Source organism: Chiloscyllium plagiosum, chromosome 18, assembly GCF_004010195.1.
Source record: "Chiloscyllium plagiosum isolate BGI_BamShark_2017 chromosome 18, ASM401019v2, whole genome shotgun sequence".
In the NCBI taxonomy this organism is placed as follows: Eukaryota; Metazoa; Chordata; class Chondrichthyes; order Orectolobiformes; family Hemiscylliidae; genus Chiloscyllium; species Chiloscyllium plagiosum.
In genome coordinates, this window is record NC_057727.1 from 17172440 (window position 1) to 17192916 (window position 20477).

A 20477-nucleotide genomic window follows, 5' to 3' on the forward strand; every position below is an offset into this window, starting at 1 on the left:
TAACTCTCCCCCTCCCGGATGTGCCGCAGTGTTTGAAGCTCAGATTCCAGATCATCAATTCTGAGCCGGAGTTCTTCCAGCAACCAACACTTGCTGCAGATGTGGTCACTGCCATTCACAATGGGATCAGCCAGCTCCCACATCATACAGCTACAGCACATCACCTGCCCAGCCATCTCTGCTTAGTTAATTACTTTATTACTTTGTATAAGTTTGAGTTAAAATACTTTCTGATACCTCTCTGCTATAGTCTTTTTCTAAAAACCAATTAATAGATAAACCATAAAAAGTAAATTCTTAACCAATCACCGATAAAGAAATAGAAAATCCTTACCTTAACAAAGCAGAGTCCTATTTTTGGTTAGAGGAGGAGGGGGGAGAGGTGGGAGACACAACATGTGTAGTGTCTTGGGTTCAGCCACTGCCCAGATATATTACCGGCAGTCCCCTGGTTGTCGCTCCCACCTTTCCTACTTATTAACTAGGTTAGAGGAGGAGGGTGGGTGGGAGACACTACAGTAGTAGAGTCTCGGGTTTAGCTACCTTGCTGATATCTATGATCACTGCTTTCCTTCCCGGCTGCCCCTCCGGTCCACGTCACTTCCTCCGCTGCTCCCGCCCCTTCTGTGAAAGAGAAAAACACCGCTGCCCACTACCGGTAAGTAATTTTAATAAAAACTGCCTTACCTTATCTGCAGTTCATCCGAGTTCATCCTAACTCCGCTGCTGCTCGTACTATAAACTTTTGCAGTGAAAAATTTCACAGATTGGCTACCTTCCAAGAAAAGAAATCCTCCTCCTCATTGGTCTTTAGTGAGTGACCCCTTATTCTGAGATTTGGCCGTCTGGTCCTAGACTTACTCACAATGGCAAACAATTTCTCTTGTCTACCTCTCAAACCCCAAAGAATATTATATTTTCGATAAGCTCTCCTCTCATTCTTCAAAAAACCAAACCCACTTGATCTCTCTTTATAAGAAACCTCTTCCATTCCTGGTGTTAACCTTGTGAACCTTCTCCAGACTGCCTCCAATGCCAGGATATCTTTCCTTACTGTTCATGATATCTTACCAAAATTTTTCACAGTATCCCAGCTGTGGTCTGACTAGTTCCTTGTACAGTTTTTGCAAGATCTCCTTATTTTCATGCTCCATCCCCTTTGAAACTTAAATTCAATTTGTCTTCAATATTACTTCCTGAACTTGGCTGATGGATTTTTGTGATTCATACATGAGGACCCTAAAATATTCCTGTGCTGCACCTTTCTGCAGTCTTTCACCATTTAACTAATATTCAGCCCTTCTATTCTTCCTGCAAAAGTGCATCACTTCATATTTTCTCACATTATATTCCATCTGCTAAGTTTTTGCCCATTCACATAACCTAGATATATTCCCTCAGCAGACTGTTTTTCTCATCCTCATTATTTACCTTCCCACCTGGTTTTGTGTCATCTGCAAACCCAGAGTTAGTAAGTTCACTTCGCTCATTGAGTTGTGAATATATATTTTAAAATAACTGCGGATCCAAGCAATGATCCTTATGTACCTCCACTAGTTGCATGTTGCCATCCTGAAAAAGCCTCCTTTACTCCAACTCTGTTTTCTAATAGTTAGCCAATCATCTATCCATACTTATGTAGTACCCACAACATCACATGCTCTTATTGCATTCGGTAGCCGTATGTGTGGTAGCTTATTGAACCTCTTTTATGGAAATCCAAATTTATTACATGTACTTTAGTCACTAAACTTCAATCTCCCAACTTCTAATCAATATTTTGTAATCAGCCTTCCCAATCTGCAGCCAGTCATTTGCAATAGTCATTACAAACAATGTACAGTCCCTAAGTTGTCATGTACACACTCTTCAATCTCAATTCTGCAGTTACCTCATTCTAATACCCTGTATTTTGTAGTCAGCAGGTTTCAATCTTCAGGCACCACGCTCACCAAAATCCTCCATACTTCTATCTGACAGTTTCATGTCGAAGGCTGCACTCAGTGCACAACCACCTGTGTGAAAGCAGTCTATCAATGCCATTCTGCAGTCACTGCACAAATGGCAGTTGTCTGTCATTATGCATGGACAGTCTGCACTAAGCACACAAGTTTAATCCTTGTTTAGGGAGAAGCTTCTTTTACCTGCTCAACAAGAGGAAGGGAGGTATTTTCTCCTTACCACTGCCCAACATCCAAAATGTTAACAGCTAGAAAAGCACAACACAGACCATTGCAATAATCACACATTTCCCACCACCAATTTCACATGTTCATTCGTAGGATGGAGGCACCGTTGGATAGGTGGTGGTGAGCTGTCTTCTTAAACAATTTCCTTCCTTGAGGTATAGAGACACCCACAGTGTTGTTAAGGAGGGAATTCAAGGAAATTAACCCAGTGACAGTGAAAGAACAACTACAGAGTTCCAAATTAGAATGGCATGTGACTTTAGGTGGGGGGATTGGTGTTTCCATGAATTTACTGCCCTTGTCCTTCTAGATGGCAGCAGCTGCAGATTTGGAAGCTGCCATTGAAGGACTCCTTGTTACTCCAGTGTATCTTTTAGATGGTACACACTACTGTCACCCTGCATTGTGGTTGAAGGAATGTGAAACATTCCACCACACTCCTGACTTGGGCCTTATAGATGATGGATTAGTGGTGCTGGAAGTGCGACAGGCTTTGGGGAGTTGTGGTACTATTCATAGCCTCTAATCTGCTCTTTCAGCCACAGTATTTATATGGTTAGTCTAGTTTAGTTACTGGTCAATGGTAACCCCAAAGATGTTGTTAGTGGGGCTTTTAGCAATGATGATGTAAGGGTCGGATTCTCTCTTATTGGAGACAGTCATTTGTGTGGCATGACTGCTACTTGTTAGTTATTAACCCTGGATATTGCCCAGGGCTTGCTACATATGGACATGGATTGCTTCGGTATCTGAAGAGATGCAAATTGTGCTAAACATTGGGCAATCATTGGTGTACATCCCTATTCTGACCTTAGCATGGAGAGAAGGTCATTGACGTTGAGCCTGGAACACTACCCTGAGGAACTACTGCTGTGATATCCTGAGATGTTTGATCTTCAACAACCACAGCTATCTTCCTCTGTACTCAGTATGAGTCCAACCAGTGGAGAGATTTCCTCTTGACTTCCAATAATCTCTGTTTTGCGAGAGCTCTTTGATGTCATACACAGATGATGTTAAGGACAGTCACTCTCTCCTCAGCTCTGGAGTTAAACTCCTTTGCCCATGTTTGGAACATGGCTGTAATGAGGTCAGGAGCTGAGTGGACATGGAGGAACCCAAACTGAGGATCAGTGAGCAGTTATTCCTTTGCAAGTGCCAGTATTCAGGGCTGAGTATTTCACAGCAGTAGGAGGAACTGCGGCCAACGGGGGGTGGGGAGCAGAACATAGCAAGAGATGTGAGAATCTTGATAGAGAAGCCATGGGGAGAATGACCACCTGGGGTTAGACCTTTGAAGATGGTAGAATAAAATGAGGACTGCTGGGGTCAGAGTCAAAAAGTCTGGTGCTCGAAAAGCACAGCCGGACAGGCAGCATCCAAGGGGCAGGAGAGTCAACGTTTCGAGCATAAGCTCTTCATCAGGAATGTGAGAGCATTCTCCCCCAACTTCATGTGAGGTTTGAGCAGGTTGACGTGAGAGAATGCTCCTCACCCCTCAATTCTTCCCATAAGCTTCAAAACTGAGGTTGGCTAAGGATAGGACATTGTGGCTAATAATTAGCCATGCAATTGAGGACCTCAATTGGGATGAAAATGGCTGGGCTGCCCTAGGTCTTGCCCGACCCAGTAACATTTCAAAAACATCCAGGTTAGGGGAGAGAGAGAGTGATGGCAGGAAGGCCATCAGGTATTTTACAGGATGTCCGGCCTACAAACCTAGGAGACATAAAATCTTCCACCAAGTGCTCCTTTGATACTGACGCTCCAGAGCCTTGGAATTTGCTAAGCCCCTGCTGTTTCCCCACTCCCTTTGCCTGTCTGAGCTGAAAATTGAGAACAAGCTCAGATGGAGGAAGTTGACACTGAATGATGATCATGAAACAGCCAAGAAGCCTGTTTTTCAGGCTGGGCAGGAAATGGAGAAATGTTCTTATCTAACAGTAAGAAATGAAAAAGATGTTTGAAAATAGCAGGGACTTTCTGATGTGGCGGAATTCAATGTTCAGTATTCAGTGTGGGATTTAATTCCACTTTTAGAGAGAGATACAGTAATACAGTACTTGTGTATAAACCTGGCAAAGTTTATACACAAGTACTTACCTGCTTAATCATCAGTGCGATGTTCTTAGGTAGGTACATATTTGTTTATTTTAAATGAGCACATGCCTAAAATAATAAACAGAGGAATGCAGTAACAATGCATTAAGAATTCTGAGGTGAAGACTACTGTTCTTAATCTAAATACCTTTGATATAATATTACCATCTCTGCATTGTTCAGTGGTTGAGCTGTGACCAGCTTTTCAGCCTCATTTTAAAAGCTGTACAAACCATAACACAGTGGAATGCGTAATCCTTGACTATCATAACCTCACATTATACGCTTAAAGGGATGTGTTTATGTTGGTATTCAAAGGGATTAACCATGGATACAGTTACCTCCAATAGTGTAGGAAAGAGTGGTGAGAGTAGGAAAGTATGGGTTTTTGGCCCTAAATTATGCCAGGGGAATACAAAGTACTTGGAGATACCTCTTTCGTTGGTTCTAATTTACATCAACCAATTGGATTTTTAAGTACAAAGTGGCCAAACATGCTAATGTGAACAATCTAGGAAAAGCAGGTGAAGCTGTGGAGCTAGGGCTCTTGTAGTACAGTGGTAGTGTCCCTACCTCTAAGCTAGAAGATTTAGGTTCATAGTACCACCTACTCGAGAGGTGCATTATCTCTGAACAGGTTGATTAGGAAAACGCAATGAATTTTGGGAATTTGCACAGAAGCTACAAAATCATTTTTGCTGAAAATGGGCAGGTCAGTGACAAGTGAAATTTAATATGACAATACAGTACATTGAAGAAACAAAAAACCAGCTTCCTAAATGCTATAATGCAAGCCTTTCCAGATTATTTGACTAAGGCACAGAGCTATGTGTTCATTCATGCCTCACATGAACAATTACATGACCTTATCAATTATTGTTGGCTTGTGTGATATTGTTACTGTTCCTAGGACACATGGCAACATTCCAAAACCTACACTAAATCATGCTGGAAAATCACCAGGACTTTAATAACAAATACGGCTGAATCTTAGTTTTTTGAAAAGCTTAGCTGTGAGAGTTGTGTCACATTTTCTAAGAAGGTTTTTCACATAACGCCGAACAAGTATCTTACCAAACTCACCTCAATAATTACCTATCCCACCCCCAATTCTTGACCCCTTACCTCATGCTGTTCCTGAAGAAAGTCACCACTCAGTGAATATCTGCCAAAAGATCAGTGTCTCTACCACTCACACCATCTTTAAGAAGTTGCTGTGTACCCAGACAAATGTTGATAGTCCAGTATTGTACCTCACGGCTGCCATTGTCTCGTCCAGGTCTCTGTTTAATCACCAGGCCACACACTGTACAAGTCATTAGATTCCATCTAAATCACCCTCTCCAAGTCACTGCTGCTCTGTCCCAATACCTACTGTAGACTGGGATCTTATCATAGTCCAGTAGAAGCACATCACATACAGGCAAGTAAGTGGAAAATTCCAAACATGAGTTTTCTCTTTATAACCATCAAAAGGGAACATAAAGAAAACTAATGGAGGCTGATGTGTGCCTGCCCAATTGTCTGCTGCACCTAGCTCTCATCTGCTGGAAGCATCTGCCTGGCTTGTTCTGCCTGACTCAGCTAAATTCTGTCAGGCACAAGGAGAGCTTCCTCCTCCCCAGTGTCCTCATCTTCCTCCATGGAATAGCTCCCTATCCCACAGTTTGTCAGGGTCCAGCACATTGCCTGCTCCAATTATTGAGACTATAGTACATTGGGATGATGAGGCAGCCTCTGTCTGGACTACACTGGCCTCCCTTTCCTCGGGCCCTGCTCCAGTATAATCCTGTCACAGTGTCCTGGGACTTAGGGAGCCTGTGTTGGCAATTCACCTTACTCATAAGGTCATAAAACTCTGGGCCTCCTGTGGACCCTACACCATGCACACAGGTTCTGTGGCTATCCTCTGTCTGCGTTGGGTGCTCCTCATCCTCTGCAGTAGCCTGCTGCTGCACCTGAGCTTACCGTCAGCTCTGATCCTCCTGCATCAGCCTACGCCTTCTTGGGAAGGCAACCACCATGACAGATATGCCACATGCAGCAGGGCACCAAGACTGTTAGTGGGAACACAAGGGGCGAGAGAGGTTCTTGGACCTCTGATCAGTCAGTGGTAGCATACATTTTCATGCTTTCGCCCTTCAAACTGATACTGACATCACCCGTCCAGATGTTGCTACAGCATTCCCAGTTGCTGTTAGCATCTATAAAATGAAAAGTAATGACAAGGATTGCAGCTTGCTGTGAACAGTGTCAACACCAGACCCCAGATGATCTCCAGGTGCCTTTTCCAATGCCCCCATTGTACCTCGCACCAGCTGACAGCCCATTTATACCCATCCTGCAATGTGGAGACACAACTTATTCAACTTCACCACCCTGACTCCTTCAACCCTGGCATTACACCTTAATAATGTCTAGCCTGTTCATCTGTGTTCCCACTGCAGAGACCACTGGAGTGGTCACTGCCACTGATCCTCAATCCATAGCCTACCATGCCCATCAATGTTCTTTTGTGTACCTCCCATATTCCTGCAGATGCTCCTGCCATTGAGTCTCTACCTGGCTAAATGCCTCTATTTTACACCTCCCCCGCCCCAACAGCCCTTTCGTTATCAAAAGAAATACAGCACTGGTTCTTCAAACAAGTATCATTACCTTGAGCCCATCTTCTGCTTTCTCCTCCATACTCCTACAAATTATTGCTATCCAAATGATCCTCCCATGCTCCTCATGAAGACCTGAATTGAACCTTCACCACATTTCCAGGCAGTGCATTCCATACTCTAACGACTCGCTGTGTGAAAGAGATTTTTCTCACATCACCCTTCCTTTATTTGCATATTTTTAAGTCTATTCCCTCTCTCGACTTGATGTTTAATGAGTGGGAACAGCTATTCCTAATTTACTTTTTTCCAGCCTGCTCACAACCTCCATCAAATCTTCTCTCAGTCTGCTTCTGCCAAGGGAGAACAGTCCCAACTTCTTCATACTATCCTCACAACTGAAGTTTCTCATTCCCAGAACCATTCTTGGAAATGCCTCAAAAGGGCATCTCATCCACTTCTCCTCAACTCCCACCATAGTCCACATCTCCTAGACCTCTATAAGGTCCCATCCATAGCCCTTTCTTGCACAGATGCTCTGAAATAAAACAATTCACTAAAGGTGATTGGTGCTAAGTCAATCAAATTAAGACTGCAGCTTTACACTAGTTAACAATTAGCACTAAGCAGACAAATCCATCTGTTCAGATCCTTTGATTGCTTTTTGTTTGAGGTAGCTCTCACAAATGATAGAAGAGGAGCTATGCTCTGCCAGATGACGGATAATTGGAAATCACATTGATTTTCTTCACTGTGCAAAGGAACAGCTAAATCAAATCTGCGACTGCACAGTAACTGTATCATTCACCCACAGGTTTCAAACTTTTTGAAATACAGACCGATCTTTAAGAAGTCAATCTGCAAAACAAATAGACTTTATCCACGTGATTGGGAAACCTCAACACACATCTAAATGCATGGTTGTGAGTATCGATGACACAACCGATCTTTGCTAGAGTTATTCTGCGACAACAAATTGCTAAATCAGTATCTCAGTAATGTACACTATGTGTTTCCAGTGCTTGGGTGTGCTTGGAGGTTGCTCACGCAGAAGCATAAATTGGTTAGCCATTAACTGCATCATTTTGTTTTGACTCAACTGCTTCATACTGTTAAAAAAAAGCCATAGCCCAAACTGATGTGGAAAGAAGGCCATGTTGAAGACAGCATCTTTTTCAAAATAAAATCTGCTTTAAAGCCAAGAAAGACAATATATTGAAAATGATGAATTGCTGATTGTAGTATGTAGTTGCATATGATGCGATGGTTTTGCCTACTGACATTGATAGACAGAAAAATGTTGGTAATACCTCTGCAATTTTCTGATAAATTGCATACTTCATGAGGTCCCATTGGTGGTCCAGGGCCTCAAAGTACCACCTCAAGTCTTTTCTGTTTTAAAATATTGATTGGCATTCAAAGTATTGGATGAATCCCCTTGCATATGGAGAGTACTGGAAATATAATTATCATTAATAGTATTCACAGCATTGTTTTTTAAAAATTTATTCACAGGATGTTGGCTTCACTGGCTTAAGCCAGCAATTATTGCCCAGAGAGCAGTTAAGACTCAACCGCATTGCTGGGGTCTAGAGTCACATGTAGATCCATTGCCAAAACAAACCATAGCTCCTATTGGAGGAACAACACCTTATCCTCTTCCTGGGCACCTGACAGCCTGGCGGACTCAACATTGAGTTCTTCAATTTTAAATAACCTCCCTCCCCAACCCCCGACTCCCTTCTCAGCACCCCCATCCCCTTCCACTGCTCCCTGCCACCAACTGGATTCATTCCTCCCGATGACCAACCAGGTCGTACACTCTACCTGTCTTCACCTATCCTCACTTCACCACTAAAGGGTGTGCCCCCGCCACCCCCTTTGTCTGCAGCTACCCCCACAACCATCCCCAGTCTTGAAGAAGGATTACTCCTGAAACATTGACTTCTGTCCCTCCTGATACTGCCTGGCTTGCTGTGTTCTTCCAGCCTCCTGTCTGTCTACTTTGGATTCCAGCATCTGCAGTTTTTTTTGTCTCAAACCCATGAGGATGGCAGTTTCCTTCCCTAAAGGATATTAGTGAACCAGATGGGTTCTTCTGAAAATCAACAACATATTCCTAATTCCATTTTTTAAAATTCAAGTTCCAAATCTGCCATGGTGGGATTCAAACCTGAATCCCCAGAGCAATGGCTGAGCTTCTAGATTATCAGTCCAGAGACAACACCACGAGGCTATTATTAAACAGCATGTCAATCTTTCAAGGTTCTAGGATGTGGGGAATTGTACCTGGAAGACATGCCACTTCTCCACTTTTTTTTCTGTAGCAGTCACATGGATTACATGGCTAAAGCTGTGAGCAATGTCTGGTTGGAATTATATTCAGCTTCAGGTACAGTCTCAAATATGGAGGTTCCCATCACTGAAAGGGTTAATGAATAAAGTATTTTCAAAAGCTTTGCCAAAAACAACTCTGTTTCAAAGTCCAAACAACATCTATCTTAGTCACCACCAGTACATTACACCCATGTTATTTAATGCCACCCAATGAAATATTCAACTCTGACTCAGTTGAATTTATTCTCTTCCAGCCAGTCCAAAGTCCCTTTGCTTTTTAATATGGATTTTTCTCTCCTTTTGCGGTTCCCCATACCATTCTCTTATTTGTCCATAGTTATCTCTAACTGATTGAAAGGTGGTGCAGTAGAACAGTTAAATTGGTTATCCAAGCATTCTCTACTTCCCTGTCAGGGGTGATTTTTTTAAAAGATATTTTTATTGAAAATTTAACATATTTTTACAAGTTTACAAATTTAAAAAATGAAAATATAAACATTGATAAATAATTAAATCTTAAATAAATAATAACCAAAATTTATCAAACAAAAAAAAGATACCAAGAAAAAAAACAAAACTCAACTAACTACTAATCTAACCTACAACTAACCAGAGTGTAGGGGGTGATTCTTGATGTTCACTTGATAAACTTTCTCTGATGATTAACAGTAGCAAAAGGAGGAGAGGAGTCATTTTGACTTCAGGCAATATTCATTATTGAGTACTCAATATTATCATACTCAATACTAAAAGTTTACATCTCTTCAAATTATCATATGCTTTCATGATCCTGCCGTGTGTATGGAAATCTTTTGCATAAACAATTGTCTGAAAACTAGCTACCATTGGGTACTCATCCTTGAAGTTAATGCTTAATTCCACCGACCAATTACGTCTGTATTGTTCATGTTTGTACACATACATCAGTGTCATAGGAACAATTTGTCTACAATATAATTCAAACAGCTCCACCCTATTTATTTTTAATTCTTGAAATCCTTGCATACAGAAACACCTTTGATCATCTTCAGTGATTACAATTGTCAGATACATTTCAAACTACCATTCAGATATTCCCCAAAACTCATTAATTCACAATGCCTTCTGGTTATGAAGAAGCAATTCTATTTTAACATCAAAATCCCCAATGGCTTTTCCCTTTCCTATCTCTATAATCTCCTATTGTTCTCTGAGATAACTGCATTTCTCTAAATGGGGGACCATTCAGTTGCCAGACCCTCCCAGCACCTTTGTGTAAGAGAGGTCTTTGGTTTTGTTGGGACAATTTAAGTTCAATATCTTATTTGTTTGTTTGAAATGCAACTGTGCAGTACTGAACTGCTTTTTGTGTCAATATATACAAAGAGATTTTTATGAATAAATATATTTTTGAAATAAAGAAAATGCAGACTGTGTTCAATCACAAGATAATAAGTTATTTCTGGAAGATTACCTCATTGGATGGAATTTCCCTTGTTGGTGGGTGGGATCCAGGAGTGCAGGTGAGTGGTAGGAAGTAATTGGGAAATCACAAACCAAAACTTTCTGTATTTGTTCACACATATTGTCAATATTAATTAATTTTAAATGTACTGATAATTTCATTAGCATACACCGAACATGAAGCTCAGTGACAGTCTGGTTTGAGAATCTAAGGAAAACATGGGACTCAAATTTATTTTTCTTTTAGTTATTTGTTCCTGGGATGTGTGTGTCTCTAGCTGGGTCAGCATTTATAATCCCTCAAGAGGTTGGTGCTTTCTTAGCTGCAGCCTGTGTGTTGAAGGCATTTCCACAGTGTTGTTAGCAAAGGGATTTTGCCTATGGTGACAAAGGAATGGTGACTTGGAGAAGAGCCTATAAGTGGTGTTCCTATGAAACTGTTGCCTTTCTCCTTCTAGACTTTGGAGATTTTCTTTATTTGGGAAAATTAAAACATAAGCAAATGAGCCATTGTAAATGCATAAAGTTTCAAAACATTCAACTGCGAAAACTTCTCTATTCTTCAGCTGAGCTGTAAAATGGCACTTTTTTTTAATTCACGAAGAAGCATCAGAAAAATGACTTATTCCCAGCGAAACCTTCATGTTTTAAAACTGCGGGCATGCAGGAAATTCACATGTACTGCTTTTTTAGCTTGACATATTCATAGCCATTGTATTGAGGCGAGATGCAATCACTGGCAGGAATTCTAGTATAGACACAATGCGCCAAATTACTCCCTCTGAACCATAACTAGTCTGTGATTCTGTGAACTAATACACCCTCCGAGGTAACTGCATTGTTCTAAATCTGACCTCTTGTGCTTGCACAATCATAACTGCTTCATCACTGCTGGCTTTGCTGTCAGATGTCTGGCCCTAAGCTCTGGAATTCCTGCTCTTAACCTCTGTGCCTCCAGCTCACTTTTCTTTTTTAAGATACCTCCTGAAAGCTACAACTTGGAACTTGGTCAACTGAAACTATCCTTTGGTGGCTTATTTTATAGTGTTCTTGTGAAGACTCTTGAGGTATTTTGTTGCATTAAAGGTGCTATATAAATGAAAGGTCTTGTTATTGCAGAACAATATTAGGCAGTTGAGATTGTGTAACAAAACTGCAGTGTTTTAGCCCGAACCATAACAGCGAATGAAAGAGCTTATCAAAGCACTCAGATCCTATCTATGCATCACATCTTTCAATATCCCTCATACATGATCATTTCAACTAAAATTAACACCCCTTGAGTGAATTCATACTTTGGTCTGTTCTTCCATTGCAGTGGGCTTTAGTGGGCATATTGACAGAGCTAGTCTCTAGTAATTAATTTATGAATTTATTTTCTTGAGAAACCATTCCTCCTGCTTTCTCATCACTGTGTGTTAAAACTGGTAACTAGATGGAACAACAGGATGCTTGTTTGATGCAACAGGCTCTGACTTTTCATTTAATGTGAACAGGAAATATTGCAAAATTATTCTTCAGATAGCTTAACATTTTCCACTGAGAAGTAATATCGACATTACAGATGCATTCTGCTCCAAAATGTATTGTGTAAGATTTCTGAGTATATTAACTCGCAAGTACGTACATTCCTGGATATGTTGCATAATAATAGCCTGATTCACTGAAATTTAATACTGTTGTATAAACTTGTTGATTTCCTTTCGTAGTCAGTACTCAGTGAGTGGGAGGGGCTGTATGAGGTGAAAGTAAGAATCATTTGATCCAGGTAAAAGGGGAAGGAATGGGAAAGGGACAGGATGATGGGAAAGAGGTGGATGGAGACATCAGGGGGAAAAATTGAGAGGGGAAATCATTGAGAGGGTGGAGGGAGAAGGAAAGAGAGAGAAAGACAGGAAACTCTTTAAAGGAGGTCTATCATGGATGGGACGAATGTCCATCAATCTCTGATTTTTTTCCTCCAATCACCTTTTCCTTTATAAATTCCCATTTTCCTTCTGAGTAGGGTGTCCAGTTGCTCTTGACTCAGGAGAGAATTGGCACTTTTAACATGGGTTTTCCTACGGGCATAGCCTGGCATTGAGGTTTTCAATGCACATTGAGATGCAACAGTATAACTCAGTCAACATTTTTAACATACTGCAAAGGAAAATAAGAAATGAGAAAGGCCTGTCATCCCATTGGGTTGCTCTTTCTAGCCTACCCTACAAAGTGCACCACTCGACTCCACTTATTCAATCTTCCAAAGGAGGTAAAACAAGAACAAAGGAATCTAACATTAGGAATCACATTACATCTTACTCAAGTCATTCCATTGGTGACTTTCCCAGGATCTCGATAGGATTGGGAAAATGAGCTCGAAATTTCCTTGGTGCTGCTGGAGTGCCGCAGGAATGTTGTTTATCTTTATAAATAGTTCCCACTGCTCTTCTGGAAAAGGGGCAATGGGCTGGGAAGGGGGTGGCTGAGGAAATGCTTGTCCATTGTGTCAGGTCTTTGGGTTTTCTCAGGAGGCACTTTCATGAATTCAGCCTCACCAGTCACTCTTGCAAGCAGGAGTAAACAACTATGAAATTCAGGATTCAAAAGAGAGAATTCTGATTCTGCATGCCACAGTCACTGGAATGCGTCACAAGCTGCCAATGTCAATGTCAAAAAGTAGAATTAATATGTGCTCTTCAACTGAGACTGACACTCTAAAACAGTGAATAGTTTTATTAAGGTAAAGGAATAACACAGTGAATCAGACTTCTTACTATCCTCATCAATGCACTGTGAAACAACCATCAATTAAAACTTGCCTTACCCCCAGGATGGAAAGGGGCAAACTCAAAACTATTCGGGCAATCTTTTCTGGGATTCTTCTGGTGTGTTACAGTAACTTTGACATGGGAGCTATTAGTTTTGTGACTGTGCAAGTAATTGAGAGGCCCAGGTCATGTTGTGGGGGCCAGGTTTGAATTCCACCTCAGCAGGTAACACTTGAATTCTATAGATATCTGGAATTAAAAGTCTAACCATGGCATTGTTCATTGTCATGAAAACACCTCTGTCTTCACTAAGACCTTTAGGGAAACTACCATCCTTCTCTCATCTTGCCAATATGTGACTCCAGACCATCCCATTCTCAATAATGGGGGAGCCTAGCACATCAGGGTAAAAGATCAGACTGAAGCATTCTCAGCAATCTTCAGTGAGAAGTTCTGACTGGAAGGTTTGTTATAACTTCCTCCACACGACCCAGCATTGCATTTCAGTCTTCAGCCAATTCTATTCACTCCACATGATATCCAGGAGCACTGGATACTGCAAAGGCTATGGACCCTAAGAATATTCTGACTATAGTACTGAAGATTTGTGCTCTATAACTTGCTGTATTCTTAGCCAAGCTGATCGAGTACAGCTACAACATTGACATCTATCTGACAACATGGAAAATTGTCCTGTACACAAAAAGCAGGACAAATCCAACCAGGCTCAATCAGTCTATTCTTGATCATCAATAAAGGGGTCATCAACTGAACTATCAAGCAGCAGTTGCTCATCAATATCCTACTCAGTTCTGTCAGGGTCAGTAAGCTCCTGACCTCAGTACAGCCTTGGTCCAAAGTAAACAAAAAAGTTGATTTCCAGACGTGAAGGTGGAGTGACTGCCCTTGACATCAAGGGCACATTTGACCAAGTGTGGTATCAAGGAGCCCTAGCAAAACTGGAATCAATGGGAACCATGGAGAAGAATCTCTGTTGCTTAGAGTCAAATTGGCACATAGGAAGATGGTTGTGGTTATTGGAGGTCAGTCAGTTCATCTCCAGGACATCTCTGCAGGAGTTCCTCAGGAAAGTGTCCGAGGCCCAAACATCTTCAGCTGCTTCATCAATGACCTTCCCCTGATAAGGTCAGAAGTGAGGACATTTGCTGATGATTGAACCATGTTCAGCACCATATGTGACTCCTCACATACTGAAGCAGTCCATATACAAATGCAACAAGGCCTGGACAGGATCTAGGTTTGGGCTGACAAGCGGCAAGAAATGTTCGTGTCACATGAGTGCCAACAAAATAGAATCTAACTATCAGTTCTTGACAGTTAGTGGCATAACGATCATTGAATTCCAATATAAATACCTTGGGGATTATCATTGACCAGAAACTAAACTAGACCAGTCATACAAGTAATTTGGCTATAACAGCAGGTCAGAGGCTAGGAATTTTTGGGAGTTACCTCCTGACTCCCAAAGCCTGTATACCATCCACAAGGCACAAGTCAGGAGTGTGATGAAATACTCCCCACTTGCCTGAATGAGTGCAGCACCAATAACACTCAAGAAGCTTGACACCACCCAGGGCAAGCAGCTCACTTAATTGACACCACATCCACAAATATGCAATGCTACTACACATCAGGGATGAAGACAGCAGTGTGCACTAATTGTAAGATGCCCTGTTTAAATTCATCAAGGCTTCTTAGGCAGCACCTTCCAAACACACGACCAGTTCCCTCTAAAAGGACACGGGCAGCAGATACATAGGAAGGCCACCATCTGCAAATTCCCTTCTAAGCCAGTCACCATCCAACTTGGAAATATTTCACCATTCCTTCACTGTTGTGGTTCAAAGTCCTGGAATTCCCTCCCTAATGACATTGTTGGTCAAACAGCAACACATGAACTGCAGTCCAGCCAGTGATGCCCACATCCCATGCAAGATCCAAAAACCTTGGTTCCACCTGTTGCACTGTTAAAGTGGAAAAAGCTCTGAGAAGCTTTCTGTCTGGGAGCCATAAGTCACATATGAACTAAATCAATGAAGCATATGTAGTCATTGGTGAGTCACTGTCACTCAGTCGTCTATCAAAAAGGAAAATAAGGAATCAATTAACATCTCCCTTTCTCAAAGGTCTCACAATACAGCTGTCATTCAAACCCACAATGTCACAATGGGCCCTGCTTCTCCGATCTGTCCAAGCACAGGTTGCAATCACCTTTGCACCCAAGTCTGATACCTAAGGTCAGTAACTCATTTCTCGATGCAAATCATGAAATAATTACCAATGGCAATGAAGCACAATTACAGTATTTGAAAATAGTTATCACATTAGACATTCCATTGTGCTCTCCTTAACAGTCTTCGAAAACACACTGCAGCCTGTTCAACTGAAAAGTGAGCTGTTTGAGAAACACTTTTTTTTTCTCTTTGTATTTTAACCTTTCACGTACTGATTCCACAGTGGAGATTCTCCACCATAAGTTTATGAAAACCATAAATTTGGTTATCTATAAAGACAATTATTTTCATTGTCTTCAGCTGCCTTTTTTAACCCTTGTAAGAGACTTAACCACCATACAATGTCCCATTGGTCACCCTACATGTAAAAACTATGGCAGCAACCATTGATTTCAATTGAATGGAACTTCAGTTCACTGCACTGGTGACATTTTGGTTACCAAAACCACTCCCTCTCCCCCTCCCTCAGTGTGACAGATCTTATTGGTAGTACCAAATTTAAGAACATTTTCCCCTTAATGGAAAGCATGAGCTTGGCTCAACAGCAAGCACTCTCACCTCAGTGTCAGAAAGCAATAGTTTAAAATCCCAATTATCTTGTCCTTCAGCACAACTCTGAGGAAATGCAAAACTGTGGGAGTGCCTATCCACCAACAGTTGTGAAGGATTTCATGCAAGAATCTTTTTTCAACCAACACCATCAATAACCCAGATTCAAGTCCTACCCGCTATGAGAAATTGTGGACTGGCTGCTGGCGATCAGAGTTGAGAGTGTAGTGTGGGAAAAGCACAGCAGGTCAGGCAGCATCCTAGGAGCAGGAGAATCGACGTTTAGGGCATAAGCACTCCTGCTCCTGTTGCTTGACCTGCTGTGCTTTTCCAGCACCACACTCTCGGCTCAAGTCCTACCTGATTTAGAGATATGCGATAACACCTCTGAACAGGTTAATTAGAAAACATCTAACTTCTTTGCTACCACATTTAGATTAGATTACTCACAGTGTGGAAACAGGCCCTTCGGCCCAGCAAGTCCACATTGACCCTCCGAAGAGCAACCCACCCAGACCCATTCCCCTACATTTACCCCTTCATCTAACACTACGGGCAATTTAGCATGGCCAATTCACCTAACCTGCACCTATCCATATTGAAACAATAACTAGACAAGTAAACAGTGGGATGGGGTACTTTCCTCTTTCCTGAATGAGTGAGGTCCAACTACACTGCACAGGCTCAACAGTATCTAAAACAAAACTAACATCTTGATCAATACCTCATCAATGAACGTTACCATTCTCTTCCACTGTCATTGGCACACAGTATCAGCAGTGTAAACCATCTTTCAGATGTAAATTGAAGCAACTCACCAAGACACATTTCAAAACTCCTTCAAACACACACACTCTCTATCATATAGAGGAACAAGGGAAACACATACATGGGAATGCCACATTTGCAAGTTATCCATCATTGGCTGGGACATAACTTTCTGATTTCCCTTACTAACAATACTGATGGCGCACTGGCACCAAATAGGCATCAGTAAAAGGCAACTCTTTGCAATGTTCTGCAATGTTCATATCTCAACAAGCAATAAAATAAACTTCAAAGTAATGTGTGCTGTTCAAAGTTCTTTGAGATCTGATAAGATGCCATATTTAAAAGCAATTTCTTTCATTAAGATTGAAATATTATTAAACTGCTCACTGATGCTAACAGCAAGTAATATCAAACTATCCTCCCCCAGTTTTCTAATACACTAATCACAAGTGCTTGATGGTTCATCTGTGATGCAAAGTTTGAAATATTTTGTATGGTGTGCTGTTTTAGAAGGGAATAAATTCCGTCAATGTTTAGTTTTTCTTAAACCTCGCAAGTCTTAGGTTATTTAGTTCTATTAATATCGTTCAGGTTAAATATCTTATACATAGCCATGTTATTAGATTAGATTAGATTACTTACAGTGTGGAAACAGGCCCTTCGGCCCAACAAGTCCACACCGACCCTCTGAAGAGCAACCCACCCAGACCCATTCCCCTACATTTACCCCTTCACCTAACACTACAGGCAATTTAGCATGGCTAATTCACCTAACCTGCACATTTTTTTTGGACTATGTTGGACTTGTTATATGGGGCTTTCAGCATTATAACAACCCAATAACCTAACTCACCTCCAATCTTCACTCAGATTAGAAAACAAAGGTTAGGAATACTGCAGCAAGTAATTCACTCCCTGAATCCTCACAGCCTCCACCATCTACAAGGCACAGGTGAGAAATGTGATGGAGTATGACCCACTTGCCTGGATGAGTACAACTCCAATAACACTCAAGAAGCTTGATATTATCCAGCACAAACCATTCCACTTGAATGGCATCACAACCACAAGCATCCACTCCCTTCACCACCAATGGTCTGTAGCAGCAGTATGTACTATCTGCAAGATGCACCTCAGAAATTCACCAGAGATCCTTAGACAGCAGCTTCCAAACGCACAGTCACTTCCATCTAGAAGGACAAGGGCAGTAAACACATGGGAACACCACGACCTGCATGTTGCCCTCTGAAGCATTCACCAATATATCACCATTCCTTTACTGTCGCTGGGTCAAAATCCTGGAATTCCCTCCTTAAAATGTGTTGTAGATCTACCTAGAGCACACTGACTGCAGCAGTTCAAGAAGGCAGCTTACTGCCATCTTTGAAGGCAACTCAAGATGGGTAACAAATGTTATTTCAGCCAGTGACACCCAAGTCCCACAAGTGAATTAAAAAAGCCAAGGCCCCATCTGCTTACTCAGGCTGATGTAAAGAGATCACATGGTATAATTCAAAGACTATTAGTGGGGGTTCTCCCCAGTTTCCTTTCCAATATTTGTCCCCCAGTCCCACCACAGAAACTGAGTGTCTGGTTATTGTTGTAATGGAATTTTGTTCTGCCTTATTTCCTGCATTGTGTCAATGATTACACTTCAAAGGAACTTCATTGGCTGTAATTCATTTTGAGACATTCAGAGGTTATGGATGATGCTCTGTAATGGCAAATCTTCTCGAGTTCATTTCTCCATTCAGGATAATTACTTACAACAAAGCTTCTGCTGTACAATCAACTCCTTAGGATTTGCGGCATAGTTAACAAAATGTTCTGATTTACTGATTTTCAACTTTGGAATATGCTGTAAGTTGTAGGATGCACCATACTCTTGACTACATTACACACAAACTGTCTGAAGTTTTAAGGCAACAAGTGAACATTGTATGCACCATCTCAATTGAAGATGTATTGTGGACTTATAACACAGTCCAGTATGTATTAGTTATAACTTAATCAAATAAGGATTTTTCATCTTTGCGCATTTGTAATGTTTTCTCAGTTTTTGTCAGACCTGATATTCAGGAAATCAACAAAAACAGAGCAGCCAAGGGTGAAAAGACAATAAAGATTGCACTGTCTGATTGAAGAGGCAATGATGCTGGAATTGTCTAATTGCAAGTAGACAAAAAGAAATTAAGGGTTGGTTGATGCTGCTGCTCTGTGTTAACTGATCCCCCATGACAATGCATAAACAACATTGAGAATATGTATGGGATGTAGAAGCAGGATTGGTGTATAATTGAACTGGGAAGAACAGGGAAGGAATAGAGGTCAGACGAGAGGAAGGAGAAGGATGCATAGAGGAGGACAAGGAAAGAAAGTCAGTAGTTGAAGAGCCATGACAATCTCTCACAATTTCCATCAACTGAGTATTTGTAAAAGTGATTGTCCTTTTGCGGCTTGACTTTTTCCTCTCTCATAACTCCATATTGGGAGCTCTGTGTAAAATCTGTTATGTTTTTATCACTGAGTTGTAACATTCCTCTATACTCTATGTAACCACACTGTGTCTCTGAAGTATAATATTGCTGTATTCCTGGGTAATTAAAGGTATTTCACACAGTACTAAGCTCTCAGCCAGGCACACCTTAATAGCAATAACTACATCATACCTCAAAATACCTGCAGGGCAATTCTGATATGCTCTTATTTTATCATGACTAATGTGAAGTAATCAAGACGCAATTCCAGTTACTGAGCAGGTAGGAAACAAGCAACCAACGCATTTAGAAAGACTAATTTTCCTCAACTTAATTCTGCCAGCAATGTTACTGTCTCTCCTATACATCATATCCTTTTAAAATATGTTTACATTATAAATAGGTTGCAACATTTTTTTGAAGAAATAAAGAAAAATCATAGAATCCCTATAGTGTGGTAGCAGGTCATTCAGCCCATCCAGCCCACACTGACTCTCCAAAGAGCATTCTAGGTGAAAGTGGGTACTGCAGAAGCTGGAGAACCCTGCATTTCCCATGGCTAATCTACCTAGCCTGCACATCCCTGAATACTATGGTCAATTTTACCGCTGCTAGTCCACCTAACCTGCACATCTTTAGACTGTGGGAGGAAACCTACGCAGAAACAGGGAGAATGCGCAAATTCTACAGAGATAAACACCCAAGGCTGGCATTGAATCTAGGACCCTAGCACTGTGAGGCAGCAGTGCTCACTACTGAGCCACTGTGCAGGTCCCAATAAATGTATTTAAAGTATGTTAGAGCTCATAATATTTCGAACAGCGCACAGTACAGAACAGCCACTCGACCCAAATAATCTCGCCATTCCCCCAGGTCTAGACGCTATGCGCATATCCTGGAGAAGTACAGAGGAATCTCATGTCTCAATTAAATTGGATTCTTCACTGTCCCAGAGTGCCCATGATGTTCCCTAGTGGGCACCAGAGCATTTAACTTCAAT

The 20477-nt window shown here is 41.4% G+C and overlaps 1 protein-coding gene across 2 annotated transcripts in view; it reads right to left on the minus strand.

Moving 5' to 3' along the window:
* Window positions 1–20477, minus strand: part of LOC122558892 (interleukin-17 receptor C-like) — a 67152-nt gene that overhangs the window by 45817 nt on the left and 858 nt on the right. The window contains exon 1 of one of the 2 annotated variants that reach the window (XM_043707808.1): window positions 335–429. The exons of the other annotated variant lie outside the window; for it this stretch is intronic. The gene's annotated coding sequence lies outside the window, so the exon portion shown is untranslated. Of the gene's footprint in view, window positions 1–334; window positions 430–20477 lie in introns of those variants that run through there. 2 annotated transcript variants of the gene reach the window in all.